Source organism: Aulonocara sp. 'chitande type north' Nkhata Bay, linkage group LG4 (assembly GCF_057382095.1).
Source record: "Aulonocara sp. 'chitande type north' Nkhata Bay isolate Kocher_YH1m ecotype deep benthic linkage group LG4, A_spYH_male_GT1.1, whole genome shotgun sequence".
Taxonomy (NCBI): Eukaryota; Metazoa; Chordata; class Actinopteri; order Cichliformes; family Cichlidae; genus Aulonocara; species Aulonocara sp. 'chitande type north' Nkhata Bay.
Genome location: NC_141347.1, coordinates 13,548,844 through 13,565,711, shown reverse-complemented (window position 1 = coordinate 13,565,711; position 16,868 = coordinate 13,548,844). Strand labels below are relative to the sequence as shown.

Below are 16,868 nucleotides of genomic sequence, written 5' to 3'. Positions count from 1 at the left end.
ATTTTCAAGTCAATACCATGGTTGCATCTACTGAAAATCTCTGTGAAGCTTAAATCTCAATGACCTTGACTTCAAGGTCAGAGGTCAACTTTTCTGAAAATCAGAGGAGTTTCACATTCATAACACAGGTATGTCTACTAGGAGGCTGAAGGGTAGCTCTATATATTTATAAACAATCAAAAACAACAATTATAACACAATTTATTTCCAATTTGTATGGAATTTATTTCTGTAAAGGTGGTGTTTTAGGTCTGATTGAAGGACTGATGTGGTGGTAAGGTGTCCGCTGCTGCGCTTTGAAGATTGGTAGGCTTTTTTTTTTTTTAAATTTTCACAAGAATTGCTACTTCCCCTAGAGTTTTGGCCACTCCAACAATCAGAAGATTTCCCTATGAGCAAGCATTTAGCGACAGTGGGAAGGAAAAACTCCCTTTAAAAAGGAAGAAACCTTCAACAGAGCCAGGCTCAGGAAGGGACAGCCCTCTGCCACGACTGGTTGGGGTGGGGGGAGTGAAAAAAAAAAAAAAAAGAAGCCAAAGTGATCATTTTTGGAGCAGCTTAATTAATTTTTGCATTGTAATTTGCTGTTAATGTCATTTTCCAACCCCAGTTTGTATTTTTATCACTTTTGTCCAGGGTGGAAGATGCCATGCTGGAGACTGATTCAGTATGGTCTTTCAATGTTGATACATGGGAACCTTTTAGAGAGGCCAGGGCTGAAAAAGGGATGCCGGAGAACCTGAGAGGGTGTTATCCGCTGGTGTGCATCCAAGGCCAACATCTGTTTAATTAGGCTGACAAATAAGCGTTGGCCAGCTTCTGGTCCTCGTCTAAACATCATTAGCTGTTCGAGGTCATCCAGACGTGTAAGTATTATGTATCTTGTCTCCAGGGATTCATGTCCTGTCCCTGGAACAGAGCCTTTATATTGTTCTTCCGTCTTAAATGTCCAGCGCTGTTGCTTGTATTTGTCTCCAATGAAATAGTTTTCAGTGTACACGCCAGAGTCTAGCACATGATCTGGTGGCTGACCCTGAGTCTCTATGATGAATTTCAGATAATCATAGTCATTCTCCGAAGGGTAGAGTGGCACCCCTGTAGCAAGCTCCACAGCCACCAGCCCCAGAGACCACATGTCACTTGCTTCGTTATAAGGAAGGCCAAGCATAACCTCAGGTGCACAGTAACCAACCGTCCCCACAAAGTCACCAGGTATCACTGCAGACGCAGGACATGCGAGGCCAAAGTCTATAAGTTTGACTTTGATGGGAGACTCATGGCGGTTTACAACCATGATGTTTCCAGGTTTGAGGTCAGCGTGCACTATTCCCACAGAACTCAGGTGGGACAGAGCATTTGTGATTTGACCTAAAATTGGCCTGACTTCGCTTATGGGGAGACCCTGTTTATTCCGGTCCCCTATGTAGTCCCACAGGCATTGATCAAGGAGTTCAAATTTCAGGCAAACCCGCTGTCCGTCGTGGAAAAAGCCGTTCCATTGAACAATGTTGGCGGCATCTGGATCCAACCTTCGCAGCTGCTCCAGGATGAAAATTTCCACATGTGCCTGTTGCAGAATATCAGGGTCGCTCTTGTTGACTTTAATGGCAACAGCTTGGTTGGTTGTTGTGTCGCGACATTTGGCTACAATACCAAAGCCCCCTTCTCCGAGGAAAGCCTCTACCTTGTAGTGCTTTCCCAAAATGCTCCCTTTAACTAATTCAAGCTCATCTGAGCTGAATGATGGACTGGCTGATGTGTGGACGAATACTTGCTGAGAAAATTCAACCGAGTTTTGAAAACTGCAGTTGATTTTCTGTGATCTCTTGCTTTCCAAGTTTGAAGGGTGCTGAAAGACCACAGGGTTTTGTGATCTTTCAGCACTCATGTCTATGCACAGGGAACTCTTAGGGCTGAAAAAGGGATGCCGGAGAACCTGAGAGGGTGTTATCCGCTGGTGTGCATCCAAGGCCAACATCTGTTTAATTAAGCTGACAAATAAGCGTTGGCCAGCTTCTGGTCCTCGTCTAAACATTATTATTTGTTCAAGGTCATCCAGACGCGTCAGTTTTATGCATCTTGTCTCCAGGGACTCATATCCTGTCTCATACTGAAATTGTTGGTCAGTCTTAAATGTCCAGCGCTGTTGCTTGTATTTGTCTTCAATGAAATAGTCTTCAGTGTAGACGCCAGAGTCTAGAACATGATCTGGTGGCTGACCCTGAGTCTCTATGATGAATTTCAAAACATCATAGTCTTCATTTCCAGGGTAGAGTGGCAGCCCTGTAGCAAGCTCCACAGCTACCAGCCCCAGAGACCACATGTCAATTGCTTCATTGTAAGGAAGGCCAAGCATAACCTCAGGTGCACAATAACCAACCGTCCCCACACGGTCACCAGGCATCACTGCAGACGCAGGACATGCGAGGCCAAAGTCTATAAGTTTGACTTTGATGGGAGACTCGTGGCGGTTTACAACCATGATGTTTCCAGGTTTGAGGTCAGCGTGCACCATTCCCACAGAACCCAGGTGGGACAGAGCATTTGTCAGTTGACCTAAAATTGGCCTGACTTCGCTTATGGGGAGACAGTGGTTTTTCCGGTCCCATATGTAGTCCCTCAGGCATTGATCAAGGAGTTCAAATTTCAGGCAAACCCGCTCTCCGTCGTGAAAAAAGCCGTTCCATTGAACAATGTTGGCGGCATCTGAATCCAACCTTCGCAGCTGCTCCAGGATGAAAATTTCCAATTTCGCCTGTTGCAGAATATCAGGGCGGCTCTTGTTCACTTTAATAGCCACAGCTCGGTTAGTCATGGTATCACGACATTTGGCTACAATACCAAAGCCCCCTTCTCCGAGGAAAGCCTCTACCTTGTAGTGCTTTCCCAAAATGCTCCCTTTAACTAATCCAAGCTCATTTGAGCTGAAGGATGGGTGAGCTGACATGGTGAAATGTGTCGGCTTGGTCGGTGAATTGCTAAGTAAAATTCTCTCAAAACTCTCCAAAAAGGGTTTGCTTGCTGTCAGGTCAAGGTCCGTTGAGCATTAAAGTTTAACAGAGCAAAGCTCCTACTTAAGGGTTTTTTCTCTCAGCAAGATGATGACATAACAAAGGATCTATGTCATCATCTTGTGATGTCACAAGATGTCACCTTTTTTCACAAGATGCATTCCATTTGGATCAAAGGCATTCTATTTTTTCAGTTGAAACACTAAAAAAAAAACAATGTTTCAACAGGCCAGGCTGCATTTTCTGCTGCAACATCTCAACAGGAGATAATAAGATAAAGACAAGGAAGACTGGTGATCTATCCATATCAGCAACATCGGCAGCTTTCTAGTGCAGGAAGTAATAAATTCAGCCCTCGTGTTTGCACTACAGGTTGCTTTCATGAGTATTTCTGTTTTTGTGGTGGGGGAATTTTTCCTCGTTCCAACGATGTAAACAAAAACATTAATTGTGCTTTCCGCAATGACTAGTAATCATTTTGTCCTACTGTTCATTTACAGAACAGGAAAGGTTTTGTTTGGTTATGATTGTTTTGCAAGAAATACTTCAATCACAGTGGGGTAGTCTTGATTAAAATGTTATATGAGAACTGTGGCACCATGTGTGACCAGATATTGGCATGTAGTCGTCGCCAGACTGTCATCAAAAGTGTGAAGTTTGGGACAGACTGGACAAAATACATTTTTAGAGATGAAAATCTTATGTCCAGTGATAAATGATCAAAATTCCACCACAAACATGGCTTTGACGAAGATGTCCCTTTCTGAAGTAACCCCAAAAAGTTCCTGAAGTAACCAAATGGAATTTAACCAGTGACCTCTCACTTTGCAGGCGAATGTGTAAACCAGCGATGCCTGGAAAACACTAAAACTGTGCCAAAATGTCATTTTACATTCAAAATGGCGGACTTCCAGACTTCCTCTTTGGATTGGGTTCACTGAATCTGTGTGTAATAAATGTCATACACGTATTTCAAGCTGTAAATAAGTTGTTAGAAGTTCTTTAAAATTTCTTAAGTGGTGCTGTAGATCCATTTCCGCAGTGCCAGTCACTTTTTAAAAAAAAGTACATTTTGACCTGATGTGAAGAATGCAAAAAATGTCATTAGTTTGGAAGCATGTTTGGTATATGATATACTTGCCTGACTAATAATAATTTATTATTACTATTACTACTGTTGTTGTTGTTGTACAATGGAGCCTTTCCCCTGTGAATGACCAGCTCCCAGCTAAAATGTGTATTTTGTGCCATTTATAAGGTCAGTGCTTTATCATACCTTAAACTGTGCAGGGTAAAAGCCTCAGTTGCTGGGAAAAGCACAGGTGTATTAGAGTTTTTCTGAATTGCTAAAACACTAAACCCCATTGTAAAAACTAAACTGTCAACTATGAAAACTCTTTCATCAAATCAGTCCCACTGTTGCCAAAATCTTAAACACTATTCAAAGCTCAGTCTCCCATTTAGCAAAACTCTAAACACAAAACACACTTAGCAGTGTGGTGCACCTGTTGTCGTGTGAAGGCTGTGTGCAGTAGTGATGTCTCCTGTGTGTCGAAGCTTTGAAGCGTGTGTCGGGTAATCTCATGGTAGTTTTGTAAAGCGCGTATCGAGACTTGCTTTGATTACGTATGCAGTGATGTTCGAGGCCTCGCGGGCAGTCCGTACCACGTGACTGATTCAGGAACTGGCTCGCCGGTTTGCACCAGATTCTAAATAAATTGGGCAGCAAAACACAGCTGATTCCCCGTCACATTGTGTTGTGGAATTGGATTACGTCCCAGTTACATACTTACTTGAACATTTCTCCTTCGATGGAACCAGCAAGGAAGAGAATATTTGTCTGACAACATTTAATCTCATCTCTCCTAATAAACTATGCACACAGTAATAAATATCACAAATGATAAGTACCATAATATAAATCAACAACACCACAGATCTTATAATCTGATTTCTGTCTTTTAGTTTATTAAAAAGTGAAGCACCACACACTAGTTTGTGTCATTGTCCAGATGTACATAAGCATGATTACACAGTTACACAATCATACCAAAACTCTGTCCTGATAGTTTCCACTTTCTCTTTTGTATCAGACATACTGAGACAATATTCGGGATAAATAACCATGAAAACAATTTATTTATTAAGTTTAGAGGTTTACACATCACATCATTATAATCATTGAGCCTATCTGACTTTAATCGTCCACTTGATGGCGCAGTAGAGCCAATGAATCGTCACAATGCTTCGAACCATGAGTCGACCAGTTGGATGGAAAGCTTCAGTTCATCACAAGGCTTCATCTCACCATCACTAATGAAAGCTCTTATAATTTGGCTGCTATTAGAGACCATTGATTTAGGCTCTCTTTGGTTACTACGTGGATCTTTTTTCAGACAAATTAATGAAAAAAATATAATAAATGGAAAAACAGAGTACAAATGTGAACAGTTAACTGGATATTACAGCGCGATTTCAGTGCATAAATACATAAATGCAGGTCTGAGACATAAGTGGTGCAATATTGATAGAGCTCACATGACTCTGTCCTGTTCGTATCCCAATGGATGTTCAGATGGCAGTATTTCACTGCTCAGACAGTTTTCTGAAGTAGAACATAATTACAAAGCTATCCCAGTGTCAGTACGCCTTACCTTTGCTTGTCCCTGACTCAGTCACTATGGATATTGAATGTCCTCTGTGGACATTCAGGCAGATAACAAAAACATGGAAGAAAACTAAAATCAAGGGTGATTCAAATGCCATCACCATGAAGACAATGCCCATCTGCAAAGCCGAGACACCCATGGTGTTTTTCTTCCGCCTGGGTTCACTTCCAGTGTCAAAATCTCAGCTCATGAACACTGTGATCAATGACCGTCACAGCACCTTCTTCCATAGAAATTGTCCAGGTAGCACCAAATCTCGCCTGCTGATGGATGGTGTGGCAGAGATTGCCTGGTACTGCCCTGCTGGAAAACCCAATGACTCCTTCACAGACTGCACTGCCTTTTGTAATCTTCATGGTGATGCTCTGTCATTTGAAAAACAGCGTGAGATACTGATTGAAAAAGCTTCAGTCACTGTTGTTCTTGTGAGAACTCTGGAAAAAGGCCAGAAAGGTACTACAGTCATCTCAGACCTTTACAGGTCACCAAAGCCTCTCATTATTCTCATTGCTGATACTGATGGTAGTGCAGTTCAAGTCAAAGATGGAAAATACAAAGTGGGTCTGAAAGACAGAAGCCAGTCAGATGTTTCTGAAGAACTGAAATGTCATGATCCTGGGCCATGTTGGCCCAGTATTCTTAGTTTCATGTATTTTTGTATTTTGTTCCTTATTTAGGCCATGCTTCCTGAGCTGCCCTTTTACGTTGTTCCCTAAGTGTTTTCCCCTTGTGACTCTTACCCCTTGTGTGCCCCTCTGTGTATCTGTGAGCCCTCGTCTCTCCTTGTGTTTTATTCCATGTTTTCCCCAGCCCGTTACGTCTGTGTTCTCCCCGTGCTCTCTCTCCTCCTGTCTGAACCTCTGTACTTCCTGTTTTACTTTGCCCGTCTCCCGTCAGTGTTGCGTTCACTCCTGCCGTGTCTTGTTATGATTATTAGTGTCACCTGTGTTCCCCGTGTGCTCCCACTTCCCTCGTTAACCCTCTGTGTATTTATGTCTGCGTCTCCCTCAGTTCTGTGTCGCGTTCTGCCTCATGCTGTGTGTTTCTACCTGTAGCTCCCTGTGTGTTTTGTTAGAGTCTTCCCAGTTTAGATTTTGTAGAGTTTTTATGCTCAGCAATAAAAGCTGCCATTTTGAGTTCAGTCCTGTCTCCAGTGAGTTTGCGTTTGGGTCCAATTCCTGCCGGCACACAGCCAGATCATGACAGAAGAACGCGACCTCGACATGGACCCAGCAACTCACAACCCCTCTGCTGAGCTCCGTGAGGATTTAATCTACACAGTGGAGTATCACTGTCAGGAGTGGGCAGCGCTGCCAGGGGAAGAATATCGGGAAACCGTAGCCATCCGTTTACAGAGGATGGTGTCCGGACTCCCATGGCTATTCTGCGCGCTACACCCCTACATCCAGGACTTCCTTGTCTCCACCGTACGCATCCACCCGGAGCAGCCGCTCCAGTATGAAGAGTCGGAGGATGTTCAGCCCGGTCCGCTGGAGGATTCGCGGCCTGGCTTGTCTCCTCCCCCTTCTCGGCGAAAACGGCATGCACGCCGCCAGCGTTCCCGAGCAGCGGAGCAGCTTTCTTCCTTTGGTGAGAGTGATCGTGTTTCTCACATTCCGCTCAAGCATTCGGCTCCCAGGCTTCCGGACATTGCACCCTCTTTGAGTAAGACTGTGCTTCCCTCCGTGGACTTTGTTAAGCCTGAATCTGTAGATTGTGACTCAGCAGAATTAAAGTGTCAGGGTTTTGAGGCAGTTAACTCAGTAGCATCTGTTTCCGTGCCTGTTGTTCCTCTGAGTGAATCCAGTGTCAATGAGCGAGCAAGTGATTCTTCTGTTCTGCCTAAACCTGGTAATATAGAGACAATTAGCCATGTAGCTACTCAGAGTGACTGTCTTACCTGCTCACCTGCTCTGTCACCAGAAATCCATGACAGTAACCAAATGGGCTCTGTTAAGTGTTGTGTTCCACGGTCTGACCATTTGAACTCTGTGCACCAGGCATTTAGCTCAGTCTCTGCAAAGAATGTTCAGGAAGCGCCTCACGAAACGACTTTTTGTGTTGTTTCCTATGGGACTGCCACTCAAACCTGGGACGGTGCTGCACCTCAGCTGGTAAATGTAGATGGCAACGGAGCGCCACCTTCTCTCGTGCCTGCTAAGCAGGAGACTGTTTCTGTTTTTCCTCGTGGACTCCTTAAAACTGTGTATTCAATGCCTGCTAAGGTTAAGAGCCGCAAGGTTTCATCTGCTATACATAGACTGGCAAAGGATTTTAGTTTGAGCACAGCAGAGCTGGTTGCACAGGTTTACTTTTCTGTTCCCCGGTCATGTCAGTTTAACTCTGTGCGCCATGCTTTTTGGCCAAGTTTCATGGACTCTGTGTGTACTACGTCTCGGGCTACATCCTGTACGACTGTGTGTAGTGTTGTTTCACATCCAGGTTATACAGACGCTGCTTGTGTGAGTTCTCCAGTACCCGTGACTGCTCCTAAACTCACTCCTTCTAAGACTGCTATCCTACACCAGACTCACCCACATACTGCTACCAGAATTGCAGCCCCGCAGAACTGTTGTAATCAGCTTGTACACTCTGAGGTTTTCCAGTCTGAGCTCAGCCACACACCACCACCGTCATCAGCCCTAGATATAACAGTGCGTGCTGAGGGGCACAAACCATCTGGGTGAGTGTTCTGTAACTGATGCTCCTTCTAGTGACTGTTTCATGTGCCAACCCGTTCTGTCTTTTGACATGTCCAGTGGGGCCCAGTCAGCTCCACAACCAGTGATTAATCATTCAGTTTCTCGAGTGAGCGGTAACAAGATGGTCGCTTCCTTTGTTAAGCTAGCCAAAGCTGTTCGCTACTCCTCTGAACCTGTTGCTGTGAAAACTGTTGTGGGTGTTACTTCGTCCCTGGACTGTGTGGCTCCCCATCCAGTTAGATCTGAGTCAGCCTGCCGAGTCGGTTCACCTATGGACTGTATGAAAATTGACTTTGTTTCCCAACCTGTGATTGTCCTTCCAGCCTCGATTCTGAAAAGACCTGTTTCTGGCGTTCTTCCTTCTCTGACCTGTGTTAGACAGCACACCGTTCCTCAAGAGACAGTTGCTGATGTCTGTTTTGAAACTGCTTCGGTGACTGTCCCTGAGCTAACCTCCTCCAGGACCGCTAGCGCTAACCTGGAGAGTTTAATAGCAGTGGATTTCCTAGGACCTGCTTGCTTTAAGCCTAGGTCTCCTAAAACTGAGTTTGGCACCAATAACTTAGTTCACCCAGTGACTGTTACTGTTCCTGTGCTTCGCTCTCCACCTCCAATTCCTCTACTCAGGGCAGCACGGGCCCAGCTTTCCCTTGCACCCGTATCAGCTCCTCGGGTGAGGGTGGCTGAGGTCAAGCTGGTCCCTGCTTCTGTCCCTAGCCTGGCAGAGACTCCGTTCATCCCGGCACCCGTACCTGCTCCTCGGTACGGGTGCCGGTACCGAGAAGCACCCGTACCTGCTCCTCAGTAATGGCTGGTTGATGGACACCCAGCCATTGCCTGCACCTGTTCCGGTTCCCCGGGTGAGGTCAGCCGTGACCCTGCCGACTCCTGCACCCGTCTCAGTTCCTCGGGTGGGAGCGGCAGAGGTCCCGCTAGCTCCTGCACCTACACCGGCCCCCAGGGTAAAGGCAGCCAGAGCCCAGCTCGTCCCTACACCCATATCTGTTCCTCGGGTGGGGATGGCTGGTGTTCGGCCAGGCCTAGCACCTGTTCCTGTTCCCAGGAGGAGAGCAGCCAAGAGTCAGTCACCTGCTCAATCACAAGTTCAACTACCTGCTGACCCGCCATCACTGCAACCACCACTACAACTTGCATTTCTGTCCATAGCACAGTCATTAGCTCAGTTATCAGCCCAGTTCCCTGTTTGGTCACCAGCTCATTCTCTAGTTCAGTTAGCTCAGTCACCAGCCGAGTTAATAGCTCAGCAACCCGTTCAGACACTGCCAACCTCAGCTGGAAGCCTTTGTGAGCTTTCTCCACCAGCTGAGGACTGCGTGGTGCTGACAAACTTTGGACAGACTGTTTGCCCTGCACAGCCCCAGCCGTTGCATCCCAAGCCGACTGCGTGTCCTGTGCAGCTACAGTTGGCGTCCCCTCAGCCAGAAGTCTCTGCACCTGCTGGCTCTGCATCTGTTCTCGCTGGGGGTTCAGGGGAACCTCTCCAGCCTCTCCTCGTCTCCGCTGGGGGTTCAGGGGAACCTCTCCAACCTCTCCTCGTCTCCGCTGGCGGCTCTGGTCAGCCCGGCCAGCCTCTCCTCGTCTCCGCTGGCGGCTCTGGTCAGCCCGGCCAGCACCTCCTCGTCTCCGCTGGAGGGTCAGAGGGGCCCGTTCAGCCGTTGCTTGGTCCGGCCTCTGCATCAGCTGCACCCACGCCCGGTCCGGCCTCTGCATTGCCTTCAACGTTGCCTGGTTCAGCGTCGGCCTCGGCCTCAGCTTCGCCTTCAGCTTCGCCTGGTCCGGCCACCGCTTCGGCTTCAGCTTCGCCTGGTCTGGCCCCCGCTTCGGCTTCGCCTGGTCCGGCCCCCGCATCTGTTCCAGCTCCGTCGCCTGTGGCTGCCACGCCGCCGTCTGGTCCTGCCTCGTCTAGTCCTGCCTCGTCTGGTCCTGTGCCCACCAAGCCTCAACCAGTACGCCTGACGCTCTGCTGCCGCCGCCGTCTTCCACACGACCGGCCTCCGGACCCGCTCTGCTGCCACTGCCACTTTTCGCGTGGCCGGCCCCCGGAACAGCTGGACTGAACTTTTGTGCTGTCGCCCCCAGGTTAACCTTCCGACCTCTTTGAACATTGCTTCCATGTTTTGACCTGTTTTTGTGCTCCTTGTCTTTTGTTTGGTTTCGTTCTCTCCGTCCTGGTCCCCCGCCTCCCGCCCTGGGTGGGTTGTTTTCTGTTTTTCTTGTGTTTTGGTTCTTGGGTTTGGGCTGTCGGGAGCCAGCCCTTGAGGGGGGGGGGGGTTTATGTCATGATCCTGGGCCATGTTGGCTCAGTATTCTTAGTTTCATGTATTTTTGTATTTTGTTCCTTATTTAGGCCATGCTTCCTGGGCTGCCCTGTTACGTTGTTCCCCAAGTGTTTTCCCCTTGTGACTCTTACCCCTTGTGTGCCCCTCTGTGTATCTGTGAGCCCTCGTCTCTCCTTGTGTTTTATTCCATGTTTTCCCCAGCCCGTTATGCCTGTGTTCTCTCCGTGCTCTCTCTCCTCCTGTCTGAACCTCTGTACTTCCTGTTTTACTTTGCCCGTCTCCCTCAGTTCTGTGTCGCGTTCTCCCTCATGCTGTGTGTTTCTACCTGTAGCTCCCTGTGTGTTTTGTTAGAGTCTTCCCAGTTTAGATTTTGTAGAGTTTTTGTATTCAGCAATAAAAGCTGCCATTTTGAGTTCAGTCCTGTCTCCAGTGAGTTTGCGTTTGGTTCCAATTCCTGCCGGCACACAGCCAGATCATGACATGAAAGGAATTATCAGAAAGATTTTATATGAACCTCATAGATCCTTCCAGCTTGAATTCATGGCCAAAGTCACTGGAGTCACAGTGGATGAAGATGATGAAGTCTGTCAAAAAGGGAAGTCTGCTGCACTGAAAACAGTTAAAATGCTTCAAGGGATGGGAATTTCAAAGAACAAAGATACATTTCTAACTTGTCAAGGCGATCTGTGGCATGAGCGGTGTAAAATAAATAAAGAGCTGTATCACCTTAAAGGAAACATTGAGAAGGAAAAAAGTCATAAGCAACAGCAACTGAATAAAATAAGACAAAATCAATGCAAAGCTTCATGTAGTGAACTGATGAAGTCATTCACAGAAAGCCTCTTGTCTTTTGCCATCAAAACAGAAGGAGTACTTCCTGAAATGGACTCAGATCTTAATAGATGCCCTATCCACAGACATAGCTGGACTGGCCATCGGCCCATAAAACCATACCGGGCATTTGCCCGGTATGGTTTTATGGGCCGATGGATTTTTTTTTTTTTTTTTTTTTTTTTTTAGGAAGGGTATATATAATGAAAGGTGTTGGATTGGCCAATTGGTCATGATCGACTTTGGGCTGGACCAATTACAGGCCGGATGCACCCTCCCCCTTGTTTAGCAATCTCGTGATTTTCGCACATTGCATGCCGGGAACTCGTGGCAAAACAATCCAAGTAGCGCATCAAATGCAAGCATTTGCAGCACCGCAAAACGTTCATTCTCCGGTTCCAATACCTTCTTGTTTTTTCTTTGCCGCACAAAAAAGGAATGTACAAAACAAAAGGAGAACAATGCCGGTCCGTACAAAGACAGACTCGACGAAAAGACAAAGAAAGGATACGAGGAAAAATCAAAGGAGTGAAAGGGTCAGACCCTTACGAGCACACAGAGTGGACAAAAGACGTTAGCGTGCTGCCCAACTTTCACCACGCTCAGATTTATAATTATACGGTTCTTGGAGTGAGTGCATACACTCATGAAGTTTAGTAACTTCAGGTCACTGCAACAAGCCCAGGTACAGTTTACCGACGATGGGTACAGGACCTTGAAATGCACTGTGAAAGACCATCGTACGAACAAAGGTAAGTTTACCAGTCTCACAAATCGTCGTCATAAATATACTTTCGTTAACCGTTTATTAATAGGACCTTTGAGCTCAACGGTAATTAATTAGTAGTGGAAATAATTTCTGGTAGCATCACAGAAATGTAGCAGTGACAATAATATTGTATGTTGTAATCACACTGGACAATTAGTGATACAAAACAACTGTTTTATCTTGTGAATAAAAGTATATGTTTTTGTAAATGTACCATGGTAATAACAGAAGCGAAACGCAATATTGTGTCAGGACAATTCACTATTTATGCACAATAAACACAATAAATAAAGGAGCATAGCGCAACAATTTCTGTTCAGCGCCAGACTTGCTTGTAACCTATATCACCAATTATGTTAAGAAAAATGACGTATTAACTACTACAAAACTCTGACCTTTGTGGGAAGGCTTGGAGCAGACTAACATGTGAGCTGAGTGTTCTGAGACGTTATATTTGATATATCCAGACCATCCGTCGGCTCTTACTTCGGAAACATGGCTTAAAAAATTTCTCTTCAACAACGTAATCCGATTAAAAAAAAAAAAATCTCTTTACCCGTCGGCTTCCCGTGGCTGTCATGCGACCGACTATTGCAGTTAATAATACAACAGCTTGTTGCCATTTTTTGGGTTTCTTTTTATCGCTGTGTAACTGAGTTCAATTGAAAGCCTGCGTGCGCTAGTACCTCTTGCCACAAGTTCCCAGAATCCTTTGCGGTTTTACCCCTGAATGACGTCACATTTTCAATCTTTATCCTGGTGGGCCGGTCTCTAGTCAAAATGCCTGGGCCGATTTTTTGTCCCAGTCCAGCCTTGTCCACAGATGATCTTTCTTTGATTCTTCAAAGCTATGATGAAAAGTGGACTGAGCTCTTGACTCTGAAAAAGAAACACGACAAATCTGATCTGTTAGCAAGCAAACAAACAGAGCTTGAACAAATCTCCAAAACACTGCAGTCTGCAACCTTTTGCCTGGAGCACATCTTCAGAGAAATGGGACAGATCTATGAAGCCCATAGAGCAGTACAAACACAGAATAAACTGACTTCCTGGTCTAAATAGCCAAAGTTGGCTGCAGATCTGATGATTTCAGGACACCCAGTGGAGCTGATGGATGGTGATGCAGGTCATGTGCCTCTAACATGGATCTCTAGTTTTTTAGATGAAGTCATCAAGAAACTAGGCGACCAGAGAGTTTTTGTGTTGTCAGTTTTGGGCGTACAAAGCAGTGGAAAATCAACAATGCTGAATACCATGTTTGGATTGCAGTTTGCAGTGAGTGCAGGCAGGTGCACCAAAGGTGCCTTCATGCAGCTGGTCAAAGTGTCAGAGGAAATCAAGAAAGACTTCCAGTTTGACTATTTTCTAGTGGTGGACACTGAAGGACTGCGAGCTCTTGAGCTGGCAGAAAATGCTACTCTTCATCACGACAATGCACTAGCGACATTTGTTGTTGGCCTAGGAAGCTTGACACTAGAGCTGGGCGATATGAGATTTTTTCATATCACGATATGTTTTTTTCATTTCAGGCGATAACGATATCTATCACGATATAAGCCAAATAACTATATTTGTAAGATTTAAATGTGCCGTTGCTCACAAGTAAAATGTGAAATAATCAGCAGCTTGTTTTTATTTAAATATTTATTTCCCATAATAAGTTCAACAGGGTAGATGTACTTAAGGAACATGAGACTTTTTCAGATAAATAAAGGCAAATATTGCAAACTACACAAAAGGCAGCCGCTAAAGCGTTTAAGTTTCAAAATAGAACAAATGAAACAGACTAAATTGTCAATTCCACTTAGAAACAAAGTATTAATTCTAAAAATAAATCTTAGTTTGTTTTACAGAAGAACAGACAAAACTGACTAACTTTTGTCAATATCAAATAAACTGAGAACTAAAAGGAAATTCTCAATCTCTCCTTGTTGGTCAGGGTTGTGCGGTCAGCTGAGCGCACCATCCGCTCCGAGCTCCCTGACCTGCACTCAATCTACAGCAGGTGGTGCTGGACCAAGGCCAGGAAGATCGTGAAGGGCCTCAGCCATCCCAACAACAGACTGTTCTCTCTGTTGAGGTCAGGAAAGCGATTCCGCTCCCTGAAGACCAACACAGAGAGACTGAGGAGGAGCTTCTTCCCGCAGGCGATACGGTCTCTCAATCACACCACCACACAGTACTGACCCACACATATGGTTCTTACACACACACTGGACTTTCTGGACTTTGGTTTTGCACAACACTGGTCACTATAGTCTTCATTTCCAGTTAATACTTGTACAGCTGCTGTTATTGTGTATATATTTATTTATATTTAGATTTCTTCATACATTCTTATATAGTTCTATATTGTGTATTGTGTATTTTGTTGTACAGTTATTTTATTTTCAACTTTAATTTATATATTTTATCTTATTCTTCCCAGTTAAATTTACCCTTCATTCTAATTTGTGTTGTACAGTTATTTCATTTTTAACCTTAATTTATATTTTATTCCTTCCTAGTTAAATTTACCCTTTTTAATTTTTCATATTTATTTCCTGTCTTATTCATAGCCTTTCCTTTTTTTGTTTTCTTTAGGTCACGAGTAGTTGTCCAAGCATTTCACTACATATCGTACTGTGTATGACTGTGTACGTGACAAATAAAAATTTGAATTTGAATTTGAATTTGATTTGTATAGCTTAGCTTTTCAAACAGTTTTAACAGTTACTTTAGTCTGACAAAAGCCGAATGACGAATTAGCGCTTCCAGTCAGAGACTGAGGCTACGTCCACACGTACACGGGTATTTTTGAAAACGGAGATTTTCCGTTTTCGTTTTAGAAAATAATCCCGTCCACACATAAAGGCAGAAATGAAGGAAAACGCTGCTATGAACATGCCAAAGCAGCAGGTGGCATTAGATTCCTAACCGTGCAGAAATATTGGCCAATCAGAAGTCTAGAAGCCTCGGTGGGAAAAAGTAAACAAAGCTGCGGCATAGAAGCAGAACCGAGTCGTATGTGTGGACGGACAGTAACTGTGTGTATATGTAAGCATTTAAACACTGCAGAGAGTAGAATTAACAGTATTGTAGAAATTCATTTCACCGAAACAATAACGTGGCGCACAGTGTGACGCATGCACCAGTTTATTGTATTTCCAGACTTGCTTTCGGCACAATTTACAGTGCACGCTACTCTGTTTTTTGTCAGACTTGAAATAGCCGAAATACCTTCACACTACGGAACTTCTATGGCTCTTCCGTTCGACAATCTCTCCGGCGTTGGAACCATTATCTGTTTTCTCTTTGGTCACGCTCGGTTGATTTTTCTAGTCGGCACACTCATTTCCTCCATTACCCGCTGGCTGCTTCCCAAACAAACACATGTGCGGCTTGGCACTTGTGCTGTACGTTACAAGTCACGCGACGTGACGCTGCGGCTGTGATTGGTTCGGCTCTGCGTTACTTAATTTGGATTGGCTGATCTTTTTTTTTTTTTTTTTTTAAGAGGACAAGAGCGGCGAGGTCTATCGCGATAGCTTAATTTCTCTATCGAGTAAAAGTTATATCGCGATACATATCGTTATCGTTCTATCGCCCAGCTCTACTTGACACTGATCAACATCTTTGGTGAGAATCCAGCTGAGATGCAGGATGTCCTGCAGGTTGTTGTTCAGGCTTTCATGAGGATGAAGAAAGTTAAACTTTCTCCCAGTTGTGTGTTTGTTCATCAGAATGTGACAGATATGGCAGCTACTGAGAAAAACATGGATGGGAAAAGACGCCTGCAAGAAAAACTGGACCAGATGGCTCAACTAGCTGCTAAAGAGGAAGTGTGTGATGCTGAGTGCTTTAGTGATATCATTGACTTTGATGTGCAAAAAGATGTGAAATACTTTGCTCAGCTATGGGAGGGAAGTCCACCGATGGCTCCTCCAAATCCAGGCTACAGCGAGAGCATCCAAGAGTTGAAGAACATCATCCTGTCTAAGGCTAAATGCTCTCCTGGGATCACTCTCTCCCATTTTAACAGAAAGATACAAGACCTGTGTAAAGCTCTGATGAATGAACACTTTGTTTTCAGATTCAAAAAACACATTAGAAATTGCAGTTTACAGAAAACTTGAGGTTGAGTATGGAAACTGGACCTGGGCCCTGAGGAGCAACATGCTGGTGATTGAAAACCAGCTTCATACCAGAATTGAAAATGGAGAACTTGACAAGGTTGAGCGTAGTGATGAGTGAAAAATATAAAGAAGTAGAAAAAGATATGTCAAAGTACATTGAGGATGACAGAGACAAAGATATGTTGGTTCAGTGGAGAGGCCGATTTGAAAACAAAATAAAGGAGTTCCAAGAGGAGCTGGTGACAGGAGTGGAACGAAAACTGGATGAAGTTATTCAGCAGAAGAAAGCTTGTAAAAAGCTGGATGATAAGAAGACCGAATTTGAGAACAAGCTGCTGCAAAAGAGTAAAAAGCTTGCTCATAAGTTAAAAGACAAAGCAAAAAATGAAGAGGAACTTAAAAAACGTTTCAAGTCAGTTTAGGATTACTGGGTAAAAGAGTTAACTGCAGATGCACAACCCATTCAGGACA

General features: G+C 44.8%; 2 pseudogenes; one reads left to right on the top strand and one right to left on the bottom strand.

The window, feature by feature from the left end:
• Positions 1-222: 222 nt before the first annotated feature.
• Positions 223-3,135, bottom strand: LOC147332149 (uncharacterized; annotated as a pseudogene).
• Positions 3,136-11,222: 8,087 nt separating this feature from the next.
• On the top strand, positions 11,223-16,819 carry LOC147332148 (interferon-induced very large GTPase 1-like; annotated as a pseudogene).
• The last annotated feature ends 49 nt before the right edge of the window (positions 16,820-16,868 follow it).